Raw genomic sequence first — 24078 nt, forward strand, 5'->3', positions numbered from 1 at the left:
CAAAAAGTTGGGGCACTGTAAAGAGGTCAATAAAGACAGCCTGCAATGACTGTTGAATCTCAAAAACCCATAATTTATTCACATTAGAAAATAAACAACATATCAGATGATGAAACTGAGACATTTTACCATTTCATTAAAAATATTAGCTTATGTTTAAATTTGATGGCAGCAATACATCTCAAAAAAGTAGGGAGAGGACCATGTTTACCATTGTGAAGCATCCCCTCTTCTATTAACAACAGTCTGTAAACATCTGGGATGTGAGGAGACCGTTTGATGGAGTTTTGGGAGAGGAATGTTGCCCCATTCTTGCCTGATGTAGGATTCTACAACAGTCCTGGGTCTTCTTATCTGGATTCTGCCTTTTATGATATTTTCAATCAGTGAAACGTCTTGCAGTAAGACCAGTTCAGGACTCAGACTCTTCTCCTGTGAAGCCATGCTGTTGTGATGGATGTGGTATGTTGTTTAGCATCGTCTTGCAGAAATAGTCAAGGCCTTCCCTGAAAGAGACGTTGTCTGGATGGGAGCATATGTTGCTCTAAAACCTCTCTCTACTTTTCAGCATTGATAGTTCCTTACCAGATGTTAAAGCTGCCCACGCCATAGGCACTAATGCAACCCCATACCATCAGAGATGCAGGCTTTAGAACTGAGCCAGGAGAACAAGCTGGATGGTCCCTCTCCACTTTAGTCCACGTCCTCAGTTTTCAAAATGAATTTCAAACTTTGATTACTCTGACCATAGAACAGTTTTCCATTGTGCTTATGTCTATTTTCAGTGACAGAGAAGACAGCAGCGTTTCTGGATCATGTCCACATAAGGCTACTGCTCTGCATGATCAATCTTGAACTTGTTTTTGTGGACTGCATGGTGAACTGTGAAAAGTGTTTCAGAGCCCATGCAGTGATTTCCTGTACAGACGTACACCTGTTTTTAACGCAGTGGCCGCTGAGGGCCAGAAGATCATGAACTTCAAATATTAACCTTTGGCCTTTGTCCCTTGCTCACAGAGATTTCTGCATATTCTCTGAATCTTTCAATGACACACCGTGGACCGTTGATGGTGGGACATTCAAAGACTTTGTAATTTTATGTTGAGGAACATTTTTTTTTAAATTTGACCTCATTTTTAGATGCTGTTTTTCACAGATTGGTGAACCCCCACCTATCTTTACTTCTGAGAGACTCTGCCTCTCTAAATGCTCCTTTTAAACAGCATTAGTAGCAAAATGCTCCTCCAGCTGGTTTTCCTTTGTACTACTTACCCCCCAGCCTTGCACTGTGCCTTTTTTTTTTTTTTTTTTTTTTTGAGATGCGTTGCTGCCATCAAGTTCAAGCCAAGCTAATATTTTTCATGAAATGGTAAAATGTCTCTGACATGTTGTTTATGTCCTATTGTGAATAATATATGGGTTTATGAGATTTGTCAATAATGGCATTCTGGTTCTATTTACATTTTTCACAGCGCCCCAACTTTTTGGGGAATTGGGGTTGTACAATAAACCATTAGAATCAACCTTTCCTATAAATGCATCCTTATGAAATTCTTAAAACCAAGAAATTTTAACACAAATCTGTTGCTGCTTTCATGCAACACATTTACTTTGGCCTAAATGTAGAAATTCATGTAGATGCAGGTGTAAAATCAGTAATCATGTTTAATAATCATCACCTTAGTATCAATCAAACTGATCATGAAAAGGATTATTGCAATAATCAAGCAGCTCTAATAGACACTATACAGTATGTGTGACTCCAGTGTGTATGTTGGTGTTACATTCCCTCCTGTCAGCAGTAAACTGGGTCACCATGACAAACGTTTGACCTCTTTATTCTCTCTGCTGGTCGAGTTCAATTTAAAATACTTTATTGATTCTTTCCTAAGAGCAATACTGACAAACTCTTAACTGACTAGACTCAAAAGTGTTCTTTTTTTGGTCTGTTTGTATGATACTACAACCACCAATTTGATACTGTACAATATGGACAAAAGTATTCAGCCACCTGACCATTACACTAAAAAGGACTGTAATGACATTGTATTCAAATACATGTACTTTAATATGGAGTTGGCCCCAATTTCCCACCAATAAGAGCCTTTACAGAAGACTTTGGAGTGTCTCTGTGGGGATTTAAGCCCGTTTTTCTAGGGAGCATTTATGAGGTCACAATCTCTGTTCCAGCTCATCCCAGAGGTGCTGGATGGGGTTGCAGTCAGGGCTCTGTGTGGGCTAGTCAAGTTCCTCAACACCAAACTCATCAAACCATATCTTTATAGTCCTTCTTTGTGCACTGGGGCACAGTCATGTTGGAATAGAAAAGGGCCTTCCACAAACTGTTGTCACACAGTTGGAAGTATAGCACTGTCTAAAATGTCTTGGTATACTGACTGGCTTGTCTGACTCGGCTTAGGACTTGGTGATGTGAGGCTTGCATGCAGCTGCTCGGCTATGGAAATCCATGCATGAAGCTCCTGCTGTTTTTGTGCTACATTAAAGCCAATGGAGTTCAGAATTCTGTGGCTGAGTTGCTGTTGTCCCTAAACCCTCTCACTTTCTATTAATATCACTTACAGATGACTGTGGAATATACATCAGGGATGAAATTTCACAAACTGTACCATTGCAAAGGAAGAAACCATCACAGTACCATGCATGAAGTCACTAAACTCCCATTTTGTCTCACAAATGTTTCCAAATAAAGACTGCATGTCTGGGTGCTTGATACCTTAAAACCTTATATAACCCCCTGGCTCTGTTTGGTGCATGTCTTGCACCCAGTCTTTCTCTCCATATTCCCCTATTCTCTTCAGCTGTGCTGTCCAAAGAAGGCAAAAAGCTCCCAAAAAATCTAACAGAAAAAGGCTAAAACTGATGGTGCATTCAGCATTCAGACCTGCAGCTCTTCAGGAAGGTTTGAGTGTTTGTTATTTTAGTGTCTCAGCAGTTAATCTTCACTGCAAAGTCATTCTGCTCTCATCTGTTAAGTCTACCCTTGTTTCTCATCCTCAAATCTCTCACACTCAGTAAATAAACACAGTGTCCTTCACAGTGAGCTCTCTGTGTCAGTAATGATCCCCCATTTTCCAGAATGTATGCACATGCACCAAAATCCATTCATACTCTTAAATACCTGGAACAGCATGAGAGCTGGAGCTCAAATTGTGTAACATAGACAAATCTGTGTAAGTCAGTGAAGTCCTCTGGGTCAGAGCCAGGATAGGCTGGTGCATGAAACTGATACATGTGAGAGTCCCCATCCTTCAGTCCTGCAGAGTCACGTCGACCCAGCTGAGTTTCATGAATGGAGAACGGTCAAAAATAGTCAGACCCTCAGGTTACTCCCTGGTGGACCAGCTGACCTCGACAGGACAAACACCTGATCCCCTTAACTATAAAACTCCATGCCAAAAATAGGCCAGCAACCTGCTGAGTGATATCAGAGAGGCGGATACTGTCACAAAAACCTCAAATACATTTTATTCCAACACCTGACCACCTTTGATGAAGCACTGCAGGCATGGAGAAAAGAGGAAATATGTCATAAAGCAGGGGTGTCACACTCAATCACAGCAGGGGCCAGATTCTGAACTTGGGCCTAACCTGAGGGCCTAACAGGGTCGATATTTAACCATAAAATGTCAACCTTATTTTCACCAGAAATTAATTATGGGGTAGAAAAAACTTGGCATTATGATAAATGATTTTGCGATTACACATGATAAGTTAAAAACTCAAAATCTGAGATAAAAAGTCAAACTTACAAGTTTAAAATGTAAAATCATGACATTTAAATTCAAAATCATGTTTTTAAAAGGCAAAATATGAGATAGAATATTGAAAACAAGAATTTTAAAAGTCAAAAACTGAGATAAAATTCAAATCATAATTTTTAACAGTCAAAATATGAGGTAAACATCGAAATCATGAATTTAAAACGTCAAAATATAAAATAAAATTAAACATTATGTGTTTTTAAGGTTAAAAAAAAGAGATTAAATTTGAAGTTGTGAATTGAAAATGGTCAAAACGTGAGATGAAGTCAAAATAATGACTTTAAAAGGTCAAAATAGGATTTAAAATTATTAATCTAAAAGGTAAAAATATGAGAAAAAAGTTTAAGTTATGAGATGTAAAGGTTAAAATGTGAATTAAAGAGTCAAAACCATAACTTGAAGTCATAACTGTGAGATGCAAAATCGAAAATATAGAGAAAACACTAAGTTCTTCCGCACATTCCTGACTTTTTATCAAATTATTTTTACTTTACTTTTTCTCATTTTTATGATTCAACAAGGATATTATAAATCATCAAGGTTAAGTTTACATTTTTATACTGGAGGAAATCTGCAGACCTCATACTGGTGGGCCAGTTATAATAAAAATATGATATGATCTGGTGGGCTGGATATAACTGCACCAAGGGCTAGATTTGGCCCCTGGGCCTTGAGTTTGACACTGCTTGTTTATCCAAATTGTTCTATTTTCTAAAGGGCGAGCAAACAATCTTTGCTTTTAATGAGAGAGTCTCTCCACCAAATGGAGGTCGGTGTTCACAGAAGGACCAGCAACAAACAGAAGTGTTTCAATGGATCTACCAGGTAAACCCAATGAAGAAACTGGAGCACACGAATCACTTCATGACGTTTAATCAGGTGCAAAGGACTAGCGTTTCAACGCGCAATGCATATTCATCAGAGTCAAACTCTGATTAAACGTCATCAAGTGATTTGTGTGCTCCAGTTTCTTCATTGGGTTTACCTGGTAGATCCAATGAAATGCTCGTTGCTTTTATTAGGGCAGGGCAATTAATCTCATATTAGATTAAATTGCAATATGGCCTGCTGAAATTTAAAAATCGCAGACATTGTATTATTTCTTTTACTTGAAATGTGTCAAAATAGCAGTTTAATATATTCTTTTTTGCAGAAGAAATTTTATGGATATGATGCAATCATTAAGGTGTAATTTTTCTAAATGGTTTACAAAAATCCTTTAATGTAGATTTTCTCAGCTGCAATCAGCTGATAGCCATCAGATACCAATTATTGCCTCCCACTCCAACAGCAATCACAGCTCTTTCTTGCAACACAGTATGCACGGTGTATCTAAATATGACATACTAATCCTTGCTTGCAGTAATGCTGATGCAAAACGCTGCTGCTGCTGGCAAAGCTTCACCTCCTCCACCCCAGCCTCCTCCTTTATAGTTTAAAGCTTGTTGCTCCCTCACATTCAGATTCATGCTACTACGGATTAACTGCTTCTGAAATAATTTCATTGTTTTCAATACACACTGTCATCAATTTACCTATCCATATGGGGGTTTCTAGCTGTGCACTTTGGAAAGTGAAATCTTGCTCCTTAACTAAGCCAGGGAGCGTTTTTTGAGCAGAGCCTTTTCTGCCAAGTAAAACTGTAGATCCATTTTGCAGTAAAATATTTAAATGTATGACAGTGTTCCTGACCTATGTAGATTATTATATATAAAGATCTACTGCTTGTGTTCATTAAAAAATAAATAAGACAATGAATCTAATGATAATCCCATATATAATTGTAATATTAGGGGAAAAATAGATTATTACATTATTTTTGCAAATCATTCAGCCCTAGCTCTTGTTCTTGGATTAAAGCACTGCCTGTATATCAAAATGGACCACACATCTATGTCTCCTGTTGTTTAAAGTGAAGACAATGCACTAATGATGTTATTTAGACCCAAGCCATGCACAGAAAGGAGCCACAGAACAGATACCACACAAAGAGCCATTCAAGAGCCTGCTGAAAAGGGGTGGAAATCACTAGTGGTCCCATGATACGATATTATCACGACACTTGGCTCACGATTCAAGGCTGTTACGATTTTAAACATTTTGCAGAACAGTGAGTATTGCGATACAATATATTGTTATCTATACCATTTTCTCAACTGTTTAGCTGATTCAGCATTAGTCTTGCCCTCATGTTCGTCGTATTTCTGCAGTATTTTGTTTTCATGTAGCACTTCTTACAAACCTCATGTGACCTGTCCATCTCATTTGCCCTGCCTGCATTCCTAATGTCCTTCCCCTGGTGCTGCCATGTTTGTTGTACTAACTCTCTCCTGCTGTATGACCGTCACCTCTGCTGATCTCACTGGACAAACAATTGTCCAAACAATTTACTCTATTTCTTCCATTATCATAGACTTCAGCTTATATTAGCAATTAATTTGAAAAAATCGATACTTGGTGGACAAGAAGATACGATATATCACCAGACAAAATATGGTGATACTATGCTGTCACCCCTCTGCTGAGGCCCTCCACAAGCAACTCACAGGCAGCAACTAGAGCTCATGTTTATCATTTTGTTGTAAATAAGGCAGTTTTAAATTAGCCTTGATATTTCTATAATTCACCATGATCACTCACATTTGAAATTCACTGATTTTGCATTCCCAAACACATTTTAAGTCCATTATGACAATAACACAATAAGAACTAAGAAAACGTAGGAGTGCATATACAAAATGACTCAAATTTTTCAAATTTTTTCAAATCTTAAAGTAAGGATTCTTTTTTTTTTTTTTTTTCCATTTTTGGACAGAAAGTGTCAGTTGAAAACTGCAGAAAGGAGCACCTACTGGGTTTACAGGGAGGTCCATCCACCCATTTTCTTCGGCTTATCTGGGGCCAGGTGGCAGTGGCGGCAGATTTAGCAAGTCAACCCAGGCATTCCTCACCCTAGTGACACTTTCCAAGGTGTTCTCACACCAGACAGGATATATAATCCCTCCAGCACATTCTGGGTCTCCCCTGATGTCTCCTCCCAGTCGGATGTGCCTGGAAGACCAGGAAACATCCTGATCAGCTGCCTGAACCACTTTGACTGGCTGCTTTCAGTGCGGAGGAGCAGCAGCTGGACTCTAAGTTCCCTCTCTTCCCCTAGATCTAAGGAGGTCTGAGTGTTCTTTGAAATGAGAAATATGTAGCCATAGAATTAACAAGAAAAATATCCACTGCTTTCTCTTCAAACAATCAAAATACCTTTATTTATATCTTCATGAAAATATCTTAGGGCAGGAATGCATTAAAGTATGTTTTTAAGGTCTGCATGCTGTGAAAATTGTTTGAGGAAAGTATTTTCCTTGTCAGCTTTTTTGAAACCTGCTTCCATTTTGAAAGAAAATAAGGAACTAATAGATTAACAACATTGGCTAAATATGCAAAAGAGTTTACTATAGATAGAAAATGAAACTAAAAGGAACATTAAACAAGTAAATATTTTATATCAAATGGTGCAGATGACTTTTGACATGTCTACCGAGCTGTCTGAACTTCTAAGAGGGAAATGAGACATTAACCCTTTGACCTCTCAGCTATTTTTAACCATTGTGTCTCGTCTGGACTTACTGTCTTAAAATGCTTTTAAAACATCAACCCTGTGGTGCACAGTCATGATTTAAACATCCTCTTCTCCAGGACAACCCAGGCTTTAGGAATATGTCTGTTGCAGCGATGCCAGCAGACCTGGAAGTACTGGGCTGCTCTTCTCACTCACTTCACTGATGCTCATCATACAACACTTAGTTCTGACTCTGCACGTTAGAGAGGCACTCCTGAGTGATGATCTGGAGAAAATCAATGGCACTTTTCACAGTGTCACTCCACCACTCCACCTCAGCCAGGAGGCTTCAAATGTAGGTTAAATCTACAGCTGACAGTGTTTCTTTATTAATCAGCCTCTATTCCTCATAACCAGCCCCAGCAGAGACAAACTCATTGTGTCAGATTACTGTAAAGTTGGAAGAATCTCGTCTTAAACACACAAAGTTTGTCCCACATTGAGCTTATGATCATGTGATCAGGGAGTGTCTGTCCTGTAAGTCTGGGAAAACAGCCAAACCCGTGTTTTTTATCCTCCTGGAGGTACCAGTTCACAGCAGCTTTGAACCCGCTCAGCCAGAGACAGCGAGCTGGCACCACAGCAACGACCATTCAAAGAAAACACTCAATACAAGGGAGGAAAATATAGACCATGTCCTGGTGTGGCCTTACCCTTTCCTGTAAAAGTAGAACAACTTCCTGTAAATCTTTAGTTTTTTATAGATTTAAGATTCAAGGTTAACTTCTTCACAGGATACTAAAGGGAAAAAGAGAGTTATTAAAGGACTTTGTAAATCTTCCTTTTAGGCGTTTTTGCAGATGATTAGGAACCATGCTTCAGGAGACTGAACACACGTACACTATATGGACAAAAGTATTTGGACATACCTGGTGTTTAAATGAGACACCTTTGCAATTTGTGAAATGTCATCCCTAATGGATACTCTACACTCAGCTGTCAGCGATATTATTAGAAAGTGGAAGCGTTTAGGAACAACAGCAACTCAGCCACAAAGTGGAGGACCAGCTAAAATCACAGAGCTTCCACTGGCATCAGTGTAGCACAAAAACAGCACGGCAGGAGCTTAATGGAATGGGTTTCTATGGCAGAGCAGCTGCATGCAAGTCTAACATCACCAAGTCCAACGCCAAATCAGACAGGCCAGTCTGGGTTTGGTAGATGCTGGGAGGACGTTACCTCCCTGACTGCACTATTATTAGACCATTATTAGATCCATTGCAGACTGCAAAAAAGGGCAGCCAGGAGAAAGTTTTGGGTAAGAGAAAAGTTTTGAGTGTGCTGGCTTCATAATCCTCTTCTCTGTTTTGGCGTTATAGCGCCACTTACATGTCTGGAAAATTTACTACGGCATTTTCAGTCATTTTGAATGGTTTTATGCTTGCACAGACATTTCTTGAAATGGTCCCTTGTTTACAGAAAACTTTTTTCAAAATCTAACAGAAATAGACTGTTTTTGTCACCATGTGGACAAAAAAGCCAAAGTAAACTTTTAGGAAATACTTTATACTTTTACTTGAGTAGATATGCAGACCTGTACTTTTAATTGAGTACAACCAATAATACAATAATACATAATAGTACAATAATTTTTCTCTACTATGCTATTTTCTGATGCCACCTCAAGTTGATCTAAGTCGCTAAATTACTGCAATAAAAACACAACCTTTCCGTAATGCTGTGGCTCAAGCAACCCCAACTATGAAATCTCTGGTTTGGTCCAGGTGTGGCGTCCTTTCTCCCTTTAACTGAAAGTTTTATTGATCAGTTAACTCCAAGGAGCCTGTATCTCAATAACTTAAACATGTCATTGCATGGTTTATGTTGGTATTATCTTCCAGACTGCCTCTTTATAACCCTGTATGGCGTTTTATTGCTGCTCTGAAGTCACCTTTATGCAGAGTGACCTTTATACAGAGTAAACTCCATGCCAGGTAACGCTGCTGAGGGAAAAACCCCGCACTCAGCAGAGTCTGCACATGAAGTTACACAGTTATGTCAAAGAATAAAGCACAAAATTCAGATCCGAAATCTTCCGATTAATGCCAAAACCACACTAAATGTTAACGTTTTGAACTTCTGTTGGTGCCCTGCAGGCAGCCCAGGCTCTGGTGCTGCTGTATTTGTTAGTGGACATGGTTTTACAGTTAGCACACCTCTTGTGTAATGTTGATTCTTTTACTATCTGTGATTTGCACAGAGGCATGTGTTTAATCTGCACTTTGGCCCAGGGCAAATTTCCCTGCAGGGGCAAATAAAGTCGAACAAATCTATTCTGAAAGCACAGGAAATATAAATGCGTACATTTCTTACACTGCCATTTAAAATAATTCATTTTCAGTGTTTTGATGAACACATTAAAGCTCAGTAAACAAAATATTAAATGAAGGACTTAAGATCAAAAGACAAAATAAAAAATAAGTTCAATTAAATTTACCAGATATAAGAGATGGAATGATTCTGTCTGTCTTTTCTAAACTGCATGTTTCACAGTCAAATGTTGGTAAAGATTTGTGTCTGAAGATGAGATTTCAGAAAACACTGACAACAGATGTCTGCAGATCCCAACAGATTTCCCTTGTTAAACATGACAGACAGCATATTTCTGTTTTAATAATCTGATGAACCGGTCTCTAAAAGGAGTTTTTCAAACTAAAATGACAGACAACGACAGTGGTAGCTGAGGACATGAGTAAGCGTGGTTCCCCTCAGGATATAAATAGAAAAAGACACTTTGCAGGGTATGAATGATTCATCTGTCTGAAAGATGAACACGTGACAAAAGGAAACAAACACGCTCAGAGAGTCCTGCTCTTCCTGTTCTCACATTTGTCATCCTCGTGTCCTTAAAGAGGAAACACGGCTGATCCTCTAATGATCATGTATCTTCATATTCACAGCTGACAGGAAGGAGATTAAAACAAAATCACATATGATGAAGAGCACAGTCTTCACTCAACAAAGACCCTAGAAGAAACTTAAGTTTACTGTACATGTATTTCCCATAATCAAAGAGGTGAGTGATCCTAGACTGGCTACTGGCTAAAGAAGCTTCTGCTTAATTCTGCTATCAGCCCATATCAGTGATTTTGACAGACACTGGACTCAACTAGCCGACCAGGGTGATCTTGGTTTGGCAAAAGTTTTTCAACCAAATTTTTATATAATTTTTTAAAAAGTGGAAGCATTTAGGAACAGTGGTACACACAGACACTGGACTGTGGAGCACTGGAAACTTGTTCTATGGCATGACCAATCACACTTCTCTGTTTAGCAGTCAGATGAGTGAGTCTGAGTTTCATGGATACCAGGACAACGTTACATTTCTGACGGCATGGCGCCAGCTGTGAAGTTTGGTGGAGGAGGGATAATGGTACAGGGCTGTTTTTCAGGGTTTGGACTAGACCTCTTATTTCCAGTGAAGGCCAATCTTAATGCCTCAGCATACCAAGACATTCTGAACAATGCTATGCTTCCAAATGGGAGGCAACAGTTTGGGGAAAGCTCTTTTCTATTCCAACATGACGGCGCCCCAGGGCATAAAGCAAAGACTTGCATGGTTTGATGTGTTTGGTGTGGAAGAACTTGACTGGCCTGCACAGAGTCCTGACCACAACCCCATCCAGAACCTTTGGGATGGACTGGAACAGAGATAGAGAGCCAGGCCTTCTGGTCCAATATCTGTGCCTGATGTCATTAATAGCTGACAGAATGAATGGGTACAAATTCCCACCGAAACACAGTCCCTGTCGATGTAACAGGGAGGTGGCCGAATACTTTTGTCTATATAGTTTAGCTCCACCAGAGGCCTGGACACAATCACCCACACTTCCTGTCACATTTACTCAGTCAGCCTCCATAAACACTTGTCTGTGCTGTAGATCTCAGAAAAGCCCAAATTTGTTTCAGAGTGTGTTGATTTTGATTTAATCTTTATTTTTGCAGTTTTAAAGTAGGATTTGATCTCTGCTGAATATAAGCTGCTCTTCTGAGTCTCTGATAGCTCCACCAAAGGCCCATACTGTTTTCCTCCATGTTCTCTCCCACACTTCATGTCACATTTACTCAGTCAGCCTCCATAAACACTTGCTTGTTGTCTTTGCTGGTGAATAAAACGCTCGTTCTGCCTGTCAGCTCAGCTCAGCGTCACTCTCTAATCTACTTTCACTTTTCCTCAGCCTGATGAGAGCGGAGGATGCCGCACGCCTTCACACAGCAGCTCCAGCGCTCAGGGTCGTTGCAAACGTAATCTGAATGGATTATTCTGATGAGATTTCTCTTGAGTTTCTGACAGGAGTGCAGAGATGACAGATAGAGGTCTGTTTTTAGGTTGCATGCTGTCATCACTGTTTAGAAGCTGTCAAAGATCACAACAACTGAAAGACAGACTACAGCATCTTTAGCAAAGTCAGGATTTTTAACCAACTGTAAAAAATTAAGAGAAGTAACCATCCTGCAGCTGTAAATGTTTATTTTTAACCAAATGTTACAGCTCATACATACACACGGTATGTAGAGCGGCATTTTTCCCCAGTCAGATGCCAAACATTGATCTTTAACTGCACAAACAGAGCCGTTGCTGTGAAACAGCAGGTCTCCATTAATCCCTCATAATGACATGAATGCCAAGCAGATTTGCTTTGTCAGCAGACTGCAGGCTGCAGAGCCGTGAGGTCTCAGAGAGCTGCGAGTTTACAAAAACAGCCTGTAAATCCTCTCTGACCTCACTGTGTACTTCATCTTCTGCTCCACCACATCAACCTGTTAAGACTGTGCCTCTGTGCTTTCATTAATAATCATGACAGCAGCATTCTTACAGTCATTATATCTGTTTTACTAGGGTTTGATTTGGGCTGGGCAGTTAATCGCAAATTAGATTAAATCGCAATATGGCCTGCTGCAATTTTCAAATCACAGAGGTTGCAATATATCTTATTTTTAAATCTGTCAAAATACAAGTTTAATAAATCAATTTTTTGCAGCGGCAGAGATTTTATGCACATTATGCAAACATTCAAGTGTCATTTTTTCAAGGATGGTTTACAAAAATCTTCCTTTTCATGTTTTATGTATGTTTTTCTTAATCAAAATGAGTGACATAAAAATGATGATGTCCTTAAATAAAGCAGATGACAACACATTTGCAATACGAACAAAAATATTTAGCTCATTTTAACTAAAATTGATGAAGCCTAGCATTACTTCCTGAAAGTCATACCCCAGCTGGTAGCCAGCTTCACCTCCCCCACCCCAGCCGCCTCCCTTATAGCTCAAAGCTTGTTGCACCCCCATATTCAGATTCAGGGTACTATGGATTAATTGCTTCGGAAGTAATCTTATTGTTTTTAATACACATGGTCTTATTTATGGAATTATTTATTGCTTGAATTTGTCAAAAACCACATAAGATTAACCCCCCAAAATTTGCATATTAAATCGCAATATTTGGGGGGAAAAAATCGCAATTAGATTATTTTTGCAAATCGTTCAGCCTTAGTTTGATTTATTGTCTCATGATACCAATCCTCTCTATGATGACATTCAAAGAATTCAACTGATGTTTTGAGAATCAAAGGCTCAGTAGTTGGCTGTGAAGAGTTTATTTAGCCTTGATTTTAAGGACAACAGCTTGAGTCAGCGAGGTTGTTGTCCTAGGTGAGACAGTTTCAGAGTTGAGTTGTTGGCATGTGGCACTGATTCAAGTCTCTGAAAGTCAAATGGAGGAAAGAATGCAGCTTCCTCAAAAAATATGTCCTTATTAGTTGAGCAGAGATCACCATTTGATTCTGGGGTGAGGGAAAGTGCATCTTGGCTCCTACACTCTTCAGTACCCGTATGGACTGGATAATGGGATGGTAGGAGGGACAGCATACGTGGAGTGTCATCTGGTGATGTCCACATCCCCGATCTGGACTTAACTTTGTCAGCCTGTCTGCAGTTTTTACCACAAGCTGTGGGCTGTTTTGGCTCATCTTGGTTTTTCTTGAGCCCAGCGCTGCAGCTATTCATCTTTCAACGGCTAAAACAATCAGGTTTGTTGGTATGCTGAAGCATTAAGATCAGCCTTCACTAGAGTTCTAGCCCAAAACCCAGAAAAACAGCCCCATACCATTATCCCTCCTCACCAAACTTTACAGCTGGTGCCATGCAGTCAGCAGTAATGTTCTCCAGACATCCGCCAAAGCCAGACTTCTGACTAGCATCGCTCCACAGAACACGTTTCCAGTGCTCCACAGTCCAGCGTCTGTGTGCTTTATACCAGTCCATCTGATGCTTGGCATTGGATTTGGTGATGTTCAAATCCAGCAGGCCGTGCAGATGCTCGGCCATGTTTGGTGCTCACATTAATACCTGTGGAAGTTCAGAACTCTTCAACTTCACTTGAGGAGAATAAGCTGATAGCAATGGCTGCTGCTGGTGTCATTATTAGCACAGTTGTAGCTTTAGTACAGCGGAGGTTTTGGTAGACAGGAACACATTTGTATATCAACTAAGATAAAATATTCCTTTACTAGTCCCACAAGGGAAAATTCCAAATTAAAAATTGCTTTTGCTTTGCTCTCAACCTGCTTCACTGTGAGTTTGCAATAGTTAACAAGCAAGGTTTAGTTGTAGTGTAAGCTGGTATAAACAATGGCTGCCACTGGTGTAGCGATGAGCTCAGCTGTAGCTCTAGTAAAGAGGCAGTTCTGTCGGAAGTGGGCCACAGATCTTTATTAAAACACGGCAAAAGAGCCACACTCAAAGCTTCTCTTGGCAGAGATGTTTTTGCACTTGGTGAGAGAGTCTCTTGCGCTTCAGCCCCTCCACTAGTGGAGGTCGGTGCTCACAGAAGGACCAGCAACAAACAGAGGTGTTTCAGTGGGTAAACCAGGTAAACCCAATGAAGAAACTGGAGCACACGAATCACTTGATGATGTTTAATCAGGTGCAGAGGACTAATGGATTAAGACGCAGTGCGCGTCAAAACGTTAGTCCTCTGCACCTGATTAAACGTCATCAAGTGATTTGTGTGCTCCAGTTTCTTCATTGGGTTTACCTGGTTTACCCACTGAAACACCTCTGTATGTTTTTGCACTTCTCCTAACCGGCCTCGGCATGAGCTTTATCCAACAACAATCTCCACTGTACATTAACTACGTAAACAGAAACAACGAAGCATTGAATATTAGGGAATGAAAGGTGAGAATGTGTGTGATCTTTAGTCTCATTACATGCTTTTTGTCATTCTGCGCAGTCATGTGAGTAGAAGGAGACCCTCCCAGCTTATATCACTGTGACCTCTGATCTACATCCATTCAGTGTGGGTCATGCAGAGCTAAAAGGGGCTGCTGTGTGTGTGTGTTCACCGTCTCTATATGTGTGTGATTTAAAAATGACTGCTGACCTTTTGACTTGGAAGTTACTTGACTCTCTCTAAAGCAGAAACCACTCCTCTGCTGCAGGAGAAACTGCACCGTCACTCCTCCTCAAAGGAAACCTGGAGATGTTGAGCTCATTTCCTGAACTTTAAAGTCTTTAAAATAGAGCAGAGACTTAGAGAGAGGAGCTGATTTGAGGTGAGTCTGCTTCGAAGGTTAAGCATGAGTGCAGATATGTTTGATGCATGCACGTGGGTTGCAGGATTTTGTGATTTATTCCCTGCCATCTTTCCTTCCTCCTCCCTCTCATCTCTTTCCATCCATGTTTTCAATACCTTCTGTACTTCCTTTGCTCCTTTTTCGCTTTAATCGTTTCATCCTTTCATTCCCTACTTATAACTTTCTCTCCTCCTCTCCCTCCTTACTTAACACAACTCCATCCTCTTCCTTCTTTTTCCATCCCTCTTTACCCTTTCATTTTGGTTGTTGCTTCACCCTTGTTTTTCTTGTGTCTCGTCTTTCCCTCCCTTGCTTTTCCCTTCCTCCCTACTCTCAGGGAGGAGAGGACTGAGAGGGAAAAGCTACATGGTTACAAGTGTGAGGGAGGAGAAGGGGAAACTCTATAGGAGGATGAAACAACAGAGGCCAGCTGTGACCTTTACCCCACATCTAATTCACAAAGCAGACTTACATAAGCTGGAGCCGAACTTATAGAACAGCAGAACAAAGAAACACTATGACAGTTGTAGAGGAAATTTATACGAATGTTTGCACTGATTATGAAGTTTGAACAACTTACAGTTCAAACATGCCTTAACTCAGCGTTGGAGTGTCACATTTCTTCAACCCTATTTTTGCATGCTACCCAAATTTGGACTAAATTTTTCAGTTTCATGACAAACATTTAGCCAACCCTCTTTTTCAGAGTGAAAGTGAAATCATAAAACGATGCTACTCTTTTGTTCCATTACACAAATTCCTGCAAACTAACATACCAAGCTTCTGCAAATTCAAAGTATGCCGACTGATTTGCAGAGAAAAGCATGGCCAATAATGACACTTTCTGCAAGTTTAATTCTGTGCAGGAATTAGCATTAGGGACAAGCAATTAATCACAAAACAGATTTAATTGCAATATGGTTTGCTGCAATTTTTAAATTGCAGAAGTTGCAATATTACTTCAAGTTATAATGTGTCAAAATTCCAGATCAATACATTCATCTTTTGCAGCAGCAATTTGTACAGAATAGTTTATGAAAATCCTAATTTTCAGTTTCTATGTCTGTTTTCTTAATAAAACCGAGAATGACGTAAAAATGATCATCCCCTTCAATAAAGCAGCTGAAATTAAATTTGCAATACGAGCAAAAACAACTGCAATTAAATACATTTTTCAATCGTTTTGCCCTTGCTCTATTTAATATTGATGAAGCTCAGCGTTTGTTCACGCAAGTTGTACGTCCAGCCACGATCAGCTGACAGTCAGCTGATATCAATTATGGCCTCCCACAGCCAATCACAGCTCTCTCTCTCAAGACAGTGGTGTATTTAAATATGACGTCCTTCTCACTAATCCCTGCTTACATTAATGCTGATGCTAATGCTGCTGCTAGCAAAGCTTCACCTCCCCCACCCCAGCCTCCTCCTTTATAGTTTAAAGCTTCATTTTGCAATAAAATGGTTAAATGTATGATGAGAGCGTTCCCAACAGAATTTAAGTTATAATATAGAAAATCGATTACTTGTGGGAACTAATAATGATCGCATATTGAATTGCAAAAAAAAAAACAAACAAACAAACAAAAAAAAAAACCACAATCATTTTATTTTTGCATATCATTCAGCCCTAGTTAGTGAGCACATTTTGAACTTATTTCTCTCCTGAGTACCCTTACGCAGCTGATGTGGAGTGCCATTATGGATTATAATGGCACATTTATATCTTGGTTTCATGGTTGATACTGTTTTGCATTAATTTCTGAATAATAATTCTAAAAAAAAAAAGACACAAGATGAGGAAAAACACAAATATACACAAGCAGAGAGAGTAATCTAACCCTGTTTTAACCCCCTTGTCTCTGTTTCAGTAACATGTGCTGTCTTATGTTTGCCACATTTGTAATTGTGTCTCTGTACTTCAGATTAAACTTCAGATCACATCCTTCTTTACTGAGGCTGCTGTGTTGGATTTGTACAGTAAATGTGTCAGACACTCTGCAGCAGAGAATTCAATCAGCCTGGATGTGTGAAGAGAGGTCACCTACATATGAAATACCACACCGGCTCACAGCTGTCCTGCACAGAGGCTCTTTATTCATCCCTGCATAAGCAGATGATTTTTCTTAATCACAAGATCAGTTTTTACTCTTGTGTTTTATGGTTCTAAAGAGCTGGGGCATCATGTGTTTTTGGGTTTTAATCTTCATACACATGACTGTTATTAAAGATTGATTTATGGGCTTTGCCTTTGTCTGGATAAGACAGATGAGAAACATGTGGGGAGCAAATGTGAGAGGACAAGCACCAAACAGCCCAGAAACTAGGACTCGATATCACAACCACTGTACCACAGCCTCTATGTGGGCGCCTGCTCTACCCACTGAGCTAAACTGGTGCCCATAAACGCCGCTTTTTAAGTCCACTGAGTTAAAGCAACAAGTCAAGATACCAGTGAATATTTCTGTTACATTTATGACTCAAACCCATTAAGATAAGACTGTCACAAAGATAAAATCTGCTATGATTATTGTAAAATCATTGTATTTATATTCATTATATCATTTTTTAATTTAATTTAATTTTTTATTTATAAAGGTCCTGCACTCCCTAAACCTGGTCTAAGCAATGTTGACCTGACAGATGTGAAATTAATCTAATACCATGGATAGAAGTTTACCTGTTGTGTCAGGTTAGGAAGCCTCTGCATTATCAGTGCAGACACGCTCAATACTTGTTGCCTGACAGTTCATTTACAGAAACTATATCAGGCCACCAGTGTTTTTATTCAAAAGACTTGAGATACAACTGAGACCTGACAGGAGTGTTGATAGGCTTTAATGTTACTGATCCTTGGGTTTTGGAAACTGCAGATCCTGGTCCTTATGGACGCAGTCCTTGATCCCATCACTACTGATGAAGTACAAATGGATTAATGGGATAGAAAAAAATCTATTAATGCTCTGAATGAACATTCCTTCCTCCTGTATCTAACCTGGCTTGTCCTTATCTTTCTGATATTTTGACTAGGTATCTGATTTATTCAGTAGTCTCATCAGTGGGTCAGATCAGACACTAAGGGCGCACTCACACTAGGCCATCTGTACCGTGCCATATTCTAACTGTGCTGAAGTCTATGTGACCCCCTCCCCTGTCCCCCCTTTGGCCCACACTCACACTGCTCAACTTATCCAGGGCTGGGCACGGATATGTCACACCAACATCATCTCACGAAGCATCCATTGTGATGAATTTATAAGCGTTGATGCCTCAGTATACATTGAGTGTTGTTTAGGCTGTAAAATAGCAACAGATTTCACCTGACCTGGGATCAGGAGGCTACTATGAGGAGAGCAAGAGAGACAGGTTCATAGCAGAGAGTTATCGCTCACAGCATATAATCTGGAGCCTGATCAGAGTTCCAAGCACTTCTGCTGAATCAAACCTGGACTTTGTAACTCGTACGAGCCCCTACAGTCATTACTCTGCGTGTGCATGTACCATCTGAACCGCCTGGCATTCCTTTATGCACCGAACTGTGCCATCTCTCTATGCAATTTTGGATGCCGTTCAGTGCTGCGCCAAATAAGCTCTCCTGTCACAGGACAGCCTGTGTCCAGAGCAGGATTAAATGTTCAGTTTAAAGATATTTTTACTGCAATGAGAGCAATTTTAACCATCTGATAAAGCTGGAGGTAAATACGCTACGGGACTCAAAAACGATGTTCCGTTCAAACGTCAGCGATCAAGATCACAATTTCACTTCTTGATGACATTAAAAGCAAATTAATTCAGTGGATGATCATATGGTATTATAATTTTATAATAAGACAGGTTACATCAGCTGTGAGGTTACCCTTATCCATGTATTTGGCAGACTCTCCTTTAGGCATGGAGGATGAAGGTGTTTGTTATCCTGTGAGCTGCTGTTTGTGACTAAAACAAGGGAAGAAGCTTTATTTCACAAACTAAAAAAACTTCTCACAGTGGTAAAAGCCTGACTTTGCAAAAAACTGGTCAGAAATATGGACTGGACTGGGATCCATTAGAACAAGGTCATATGGAGCTGCACAAAGTTAAATTCTTCAGCTCTTATAAAATCTTAGTAACTTGTTGAACTACAGTGAAACAAAATAAATAGTTCTAGAAAAATCTTGCTGTCTCTAGCATGCAGCTGCAGCCTGGTGCACTATCTACACTCTGAAGTGGGTCCTTTTGTTGTTACTTCATGTTATGTCACATTCCCGTGTTTGTGCTCCTTCATTTGCATCCATGCCAAGCCTAGGCCCACCTCATCCTTACATGCCGGGCAACAAAGCGTGCCACGCCAAAGCACGGAACAACTGCACTCACACTGGTAAATCGTACCAGATTTTAGGCTGAAACAGGCCCAGACACGGTACGGATGGCCTAGAGTGAATGCACCCTAAAAGATGTGGGATTCTAGGTTGAGAGTTTTGGCAGGTATTTTGGTGATAAGCTGCCAAATAGGACGTTTCCTGGAGTCAAAAACCCTCATGGTTCACTGTGAGTTTGTATTGGACAGTGAAATCCTGTAAACTCTCACATTGTTTGAGCTGTGTGTTGAAATCTGGCTGTGGAGTCTGCTGACAGCCAGCATTTATCTTTACAGATAAGACAAGCTCAGGGATCATGGCTCTGCTGTGAAGCCTTGATGGAAAACCTCGGGTTTGAGTTTTTGTTTGTGATGTTTTGGAGTTGTCCGCATTCATCATTGCTGTGGTTCTGCTGTGGGCAAAAATAAAGACATTTCATCTTTTTAATCCTGTAAAGACCAGAAGCATTGAAGAAAAGAGCTGAGCATTTTTGGTAAGTTTTAGTTTAGGGAAGCAGCATTTTATGAAGTAATTTTGCTGTACAAAGCACAGAAAAAAAACAATTTTATTGTGTTGGTTATAATATAGAATGATTTGTTGCTTGTGTTTGTTAGAAAAAAGAAAATATAATATAAGGAACTTGACCGCATATCAAATTGCAATTGCAATACTGGGGAAAAAAACTGCAATAACATTATTTTCCCAAACTCCTCAGCCCCAACTCTTTCCCTTAATTATGCAGAAACACTAACTGCATTAGGCTTTGAAAATTCACATAAATCCTGTTTACATTAGACCTGAGTTATACCCTAACCAGTATACACACAGCAGCTAAAGAGGTCAAACAGGAGACACACACATACACACAGTATCTAAAATTGGAATCATCAATGTTAAGGTGAAAGGTTAAACACACTGACCCTGCGTTCATCTGAAAAGCTGTTGCCTCTGTTTTATTTGTACATGGCCAGACCTTCAACTCTGCTCTTATTTACTCTTTTCCATCCTTCTCTTGGACACTGGAGACTCTTTCTCTTCCTACAGGTGGCGCTCTTTTATCTCTCTCATGTAAATTGACATATGCACATCTGTTTTCCTGTCCAGAGAACTAAGTTGATCTTTGCTCCTATTCCTTTAATCAACAGAATAGACTTCCTCATCTAGCAATGATTCCTGTTATAAATGTGTAGAATTAACATCTCCATGGTTTCCCATAGTTTTGTGGCTGCCTCCCCAGCACACCACAGCATAGACAAGGACACTGGCTACCACAGACTAGTACATCTGCAGCAGTTTCCTGCAAATAGATTCAATGAGCTTCTACAGACTTCAATGTGTATAATTAACACTGAATATTACAGTCATCATTCTTACTGTTTACATTGCATTGAACATCCATTTTTATCTCAGGCCAACACTAGATGTGAAAAAAGTGATGCGCAGTAATATTTTCAATATAGTGGCAATGAATTGAATTGCGACAAATACTGTAGAACTTATATTAGCTTTGCATTAAGTATTTGCTACAAAGATTGCAGGACAAATCAAAAATTGTCACAAAAAATTATAGATTTGTGTAGTGACTTTGACATCTACCTGAAGGGTTATCTGACTGCATCAAAACATTGGGACGGAATTAAATGAGCACATACTGAGTGAAAAAGCAGTGCTTATTTGCATTAAAAGAATCTTTTATTGTTATAAATACAGCCTTTGCTCTTTATAATTATTGTGAGTGCTTTAATTGATAAAGAGGGACTTATTGTGCAGTCCTACTGTAAACAAAATAAGGCATTTTGTACATGTCAAATCAGCTAACGTTTACATTTATTTCACTGACTGAGGAATAAAAACTCCTGAGTGATTTGCTAAGCCAAAGTCATCCCCTCTTTCCTCTCTGTCTCTAACTGTCCCCCCGTCCCTCTGTCCAGGATGTTGACCGTCTAGGTTAGAGACCTTTCTGAGAGACCACATCTGGCAGGCATGACCAGCGTCAACTCTCCAGCCTGTCTGCTCGCACGCAACCATTTCTACAGAAGTAAGAACACACACACAAACACACACATTTCAGCATCTAATAAGGCTGTCTAAATGACAATACTATGGAATAAAATGTACTATTTAAATTAGAACAAAGTTTGTGTGTTTCGTTTTGTTTCCATCATGCAAGGTTAAAGGTAGAGAGAAACTGCAAGATCATGTGTTTCCCTAAAAAGCACTACTTTCTGAACTTTAATTGCTGACGCTGCAGGCTAAACCTCCCTTTAGAAAGGAGAACATACTATCAGTAAACCTTTATTCAGTTTGTAGAGGGTTTGTAACGGTATTTACCCCATTGTCGCCGTTTGAATGCCACAGTTTGATGCGTGCAGTCATACAGAGAATATGTCTAAAACGAGAAAAAGGCTGACACACATGGCAGTACACACCCCCAAATCTAGGTGGCAGTAATGCTCATAGCTGTTTGTTAAGAGCTGATAAGTAAAAATGAACAAAGGAAAGGAAGAAGTAGACAAAGCAAAACACACGAAGAGGAGGAGTAATTTAGCAAGATGACAAGGCAGTGGGGAAACATCAGCTTCTGGAAACGTCAGAAATTCAAGTCAATATCAGGTAGGATAAGGAGCTGCAGTTACTGATTGGGTCATTCGTCTTACAACAAGAACACTCCTGTTTGACCCCTGTCAGACAGGGCCTCTCCGTGCTTTCAGACAGACACGGCTCTGGTTCTGGCTTCATTCTAGAGTCTCAGAATCTTGGTGTGCTTTCTGGCAAACCAGCCCGTGTTCACACCAGTCTAAGTCGAACCAAAGTGGGTGGAATTTACTCGGCATTACTCAGGCGGTTTCTTGAGTTTATTTATTATTTGGTTTAGCATTCAGGTGAACTCAGCCTTCACCGTCTTTTATGCAAGTTCGGCATATAACCAGCTCTTCCTTATACTCTCCAGCTTCACCTGGACTTCTGTCAATGCCCAGATCACAACCAAACATGTTGTCTCCTCAGTAGACCACTTTTTCCTCCATACCCCACTCATCTTCACTACCTAGAATATGACAAGCCCACTGATGATGTCACGAGGTAGAACCAACTATTATTTTGTTCCAGCTGAGGACCAACTTTTAAGGTTCCTAACCCATTTTGTTTCAGTTTAAACACAGCCAGAACAAAATAAGGATCTTCAGAACCGAAAGGGGCCCTGCCGGTCTGAAAGTTTGCATGTCCTCTCCACCAAGGCTGCTATAAAAGGGGAGAGAGGGTGATGTTTTCTGGGGCCCAGTCTTGTTGAGAGCACATGCGTGTTTAGAAGAATGGTCCTAGTGACCTAAAACCCCATCTGCTGGTCTACAAAAGGCCAAATCACACAAATAAATTCCATTTTAAAATATGCTCCTACATGTTGACTAGACTTTGGCAGCCCTGTGATTATTTACTGACAGCATGTCTTAACGCTGAAAATAAAGAGAAAAACAGGAAACTCTGAGTGACGACTTTTTCGACTGGTGAGAACACAGACATGAAAAAGGAAGAGAAACTAGATTACTGCATCTCTAAAACGTTAGCACATAAGATTTAAACACCCCACCACAGTGTTTCACATGCATTTCTGCTTTTCTGTGTACCACACTCTCACAAACACACTGAATCAGCAGAGAGCAGAGTTCTGTTCTTGTGTCACATTTCCTCCACGTTGTTCTACCGCTGCAACAAAAACAAAAGATCAGGAAAAAAGAACGTGACAGAGAAAAAAGAGCAGAGACACACTGACCTCAATATAATTTCACCTTAAATGACCTCAAAAACAGCTCAGCAACCTTAAAAACATTAACCAGCAGGTCAAACGTGTTTCTGACATAGCTGAAAGGTTTTTGGATGAGAGCCCAGATCTCTGAGAGCATGTTCAGACTCATCCAGACAGACACATAACAACAGTCATTTGTCATCTTCACCCTTCTTCTCTTCAAGTTTCTGCAACCCTCTGGGGGGTCAGGAGGACCCCCACTTTAAAAACCTTAAGTTAGTGTATGATACCTTTCTCTCTCTCTCTCTCTCTCTCTCAGACTTGCCTGACAGTCCAGAGCAGATGAAGTCTGTAATCAGCCATCAGAAAGATTCAGTCAGACAAAAACAGAAACAGATCACCCTCTGGGTCACCATGACAACGCCCCCAGGTAAACAAACACTGCACACACGCACAGTACATTTTGAGCAAGTTTTACGCCAGGACCTGAGATTCTAGTGTTTGCATAAACAGGAAACTGTGGCCAAAGAGCTGAGAGAATAAAACCTCCCTGAGATCTCCCCAAGGCCCTGTAAATGCTTTCTACAGTCTAAACAGATTCTACCATGCACCACACAGCAGGGCTGCATGGTTTGGCCATCATGACAATCATAATTATCTTGATCAATATTGAGATTATCTTTATTATTTGCATGTCTGTCAGGAAAATCCATCTTTTAAATCCATTTCAGCGTTTGTGCTAGACCTGAAAATGGTTCTGACCAATCAGTGCCATTCAAGGAGAATGAGGTGGTAGCTATGAGTGGCATTAAGGGTGCTTTCACACTAGGGGCCTGACCCCGGATCTGAGTGCACTTGAGCCCAAAGTCTGGTTAGTTTTGGTAGTGTGAATGTAAACGAACCACGCCCGAGCACCAGGCCTGGGCCCACTTGGGGAGGTGGTCTCGGGCACGATTCAAGTGGACTCTGGCTCGGTTCGGATGAGATGTAAATGCAACCGCGCCCGAATACGGGACAGAGCATCAAA

At 40.2% G+C, this 24078-nt stretch overlaps 1 protein-coding gene and 1 long non-coding RNA gene across 2 annotated transcripts in view; both read right to left on the reverse strand.

Moving 5' to 3' along the window:
- The window catches only part of LOC121517796 (tubulin alpha chain-like), a 1079624-nt gene that overhangs the window by 757419 nt on the left and 298127 nt on the right, over positions 1 to 24078 (reverse strand). The gene's annotated exons all lie outside the window — the stretch shown is intronic.
- Positions 1 to 24078, reverse strand: part of LOC121517811 — an 86946-nt gene that overhangs the window by 51696 nt on the left and 11172 nt on the right. The window lies entirely within an intron of this gene.

This window comes from Cheilinus undulatus, linkage group 11 (genome assembly GCF_018320785.1).
Source record: "Cheilinus undulatus linkage group 11, ASM1832078v1, whole genome shotgun sequence".
Lineage (NCBI taxonomy): Eukaryota > Metazoa > Chordata > Actinopteri > Labriformes > Labridae > Cheilinus > Cheilinus undulatus.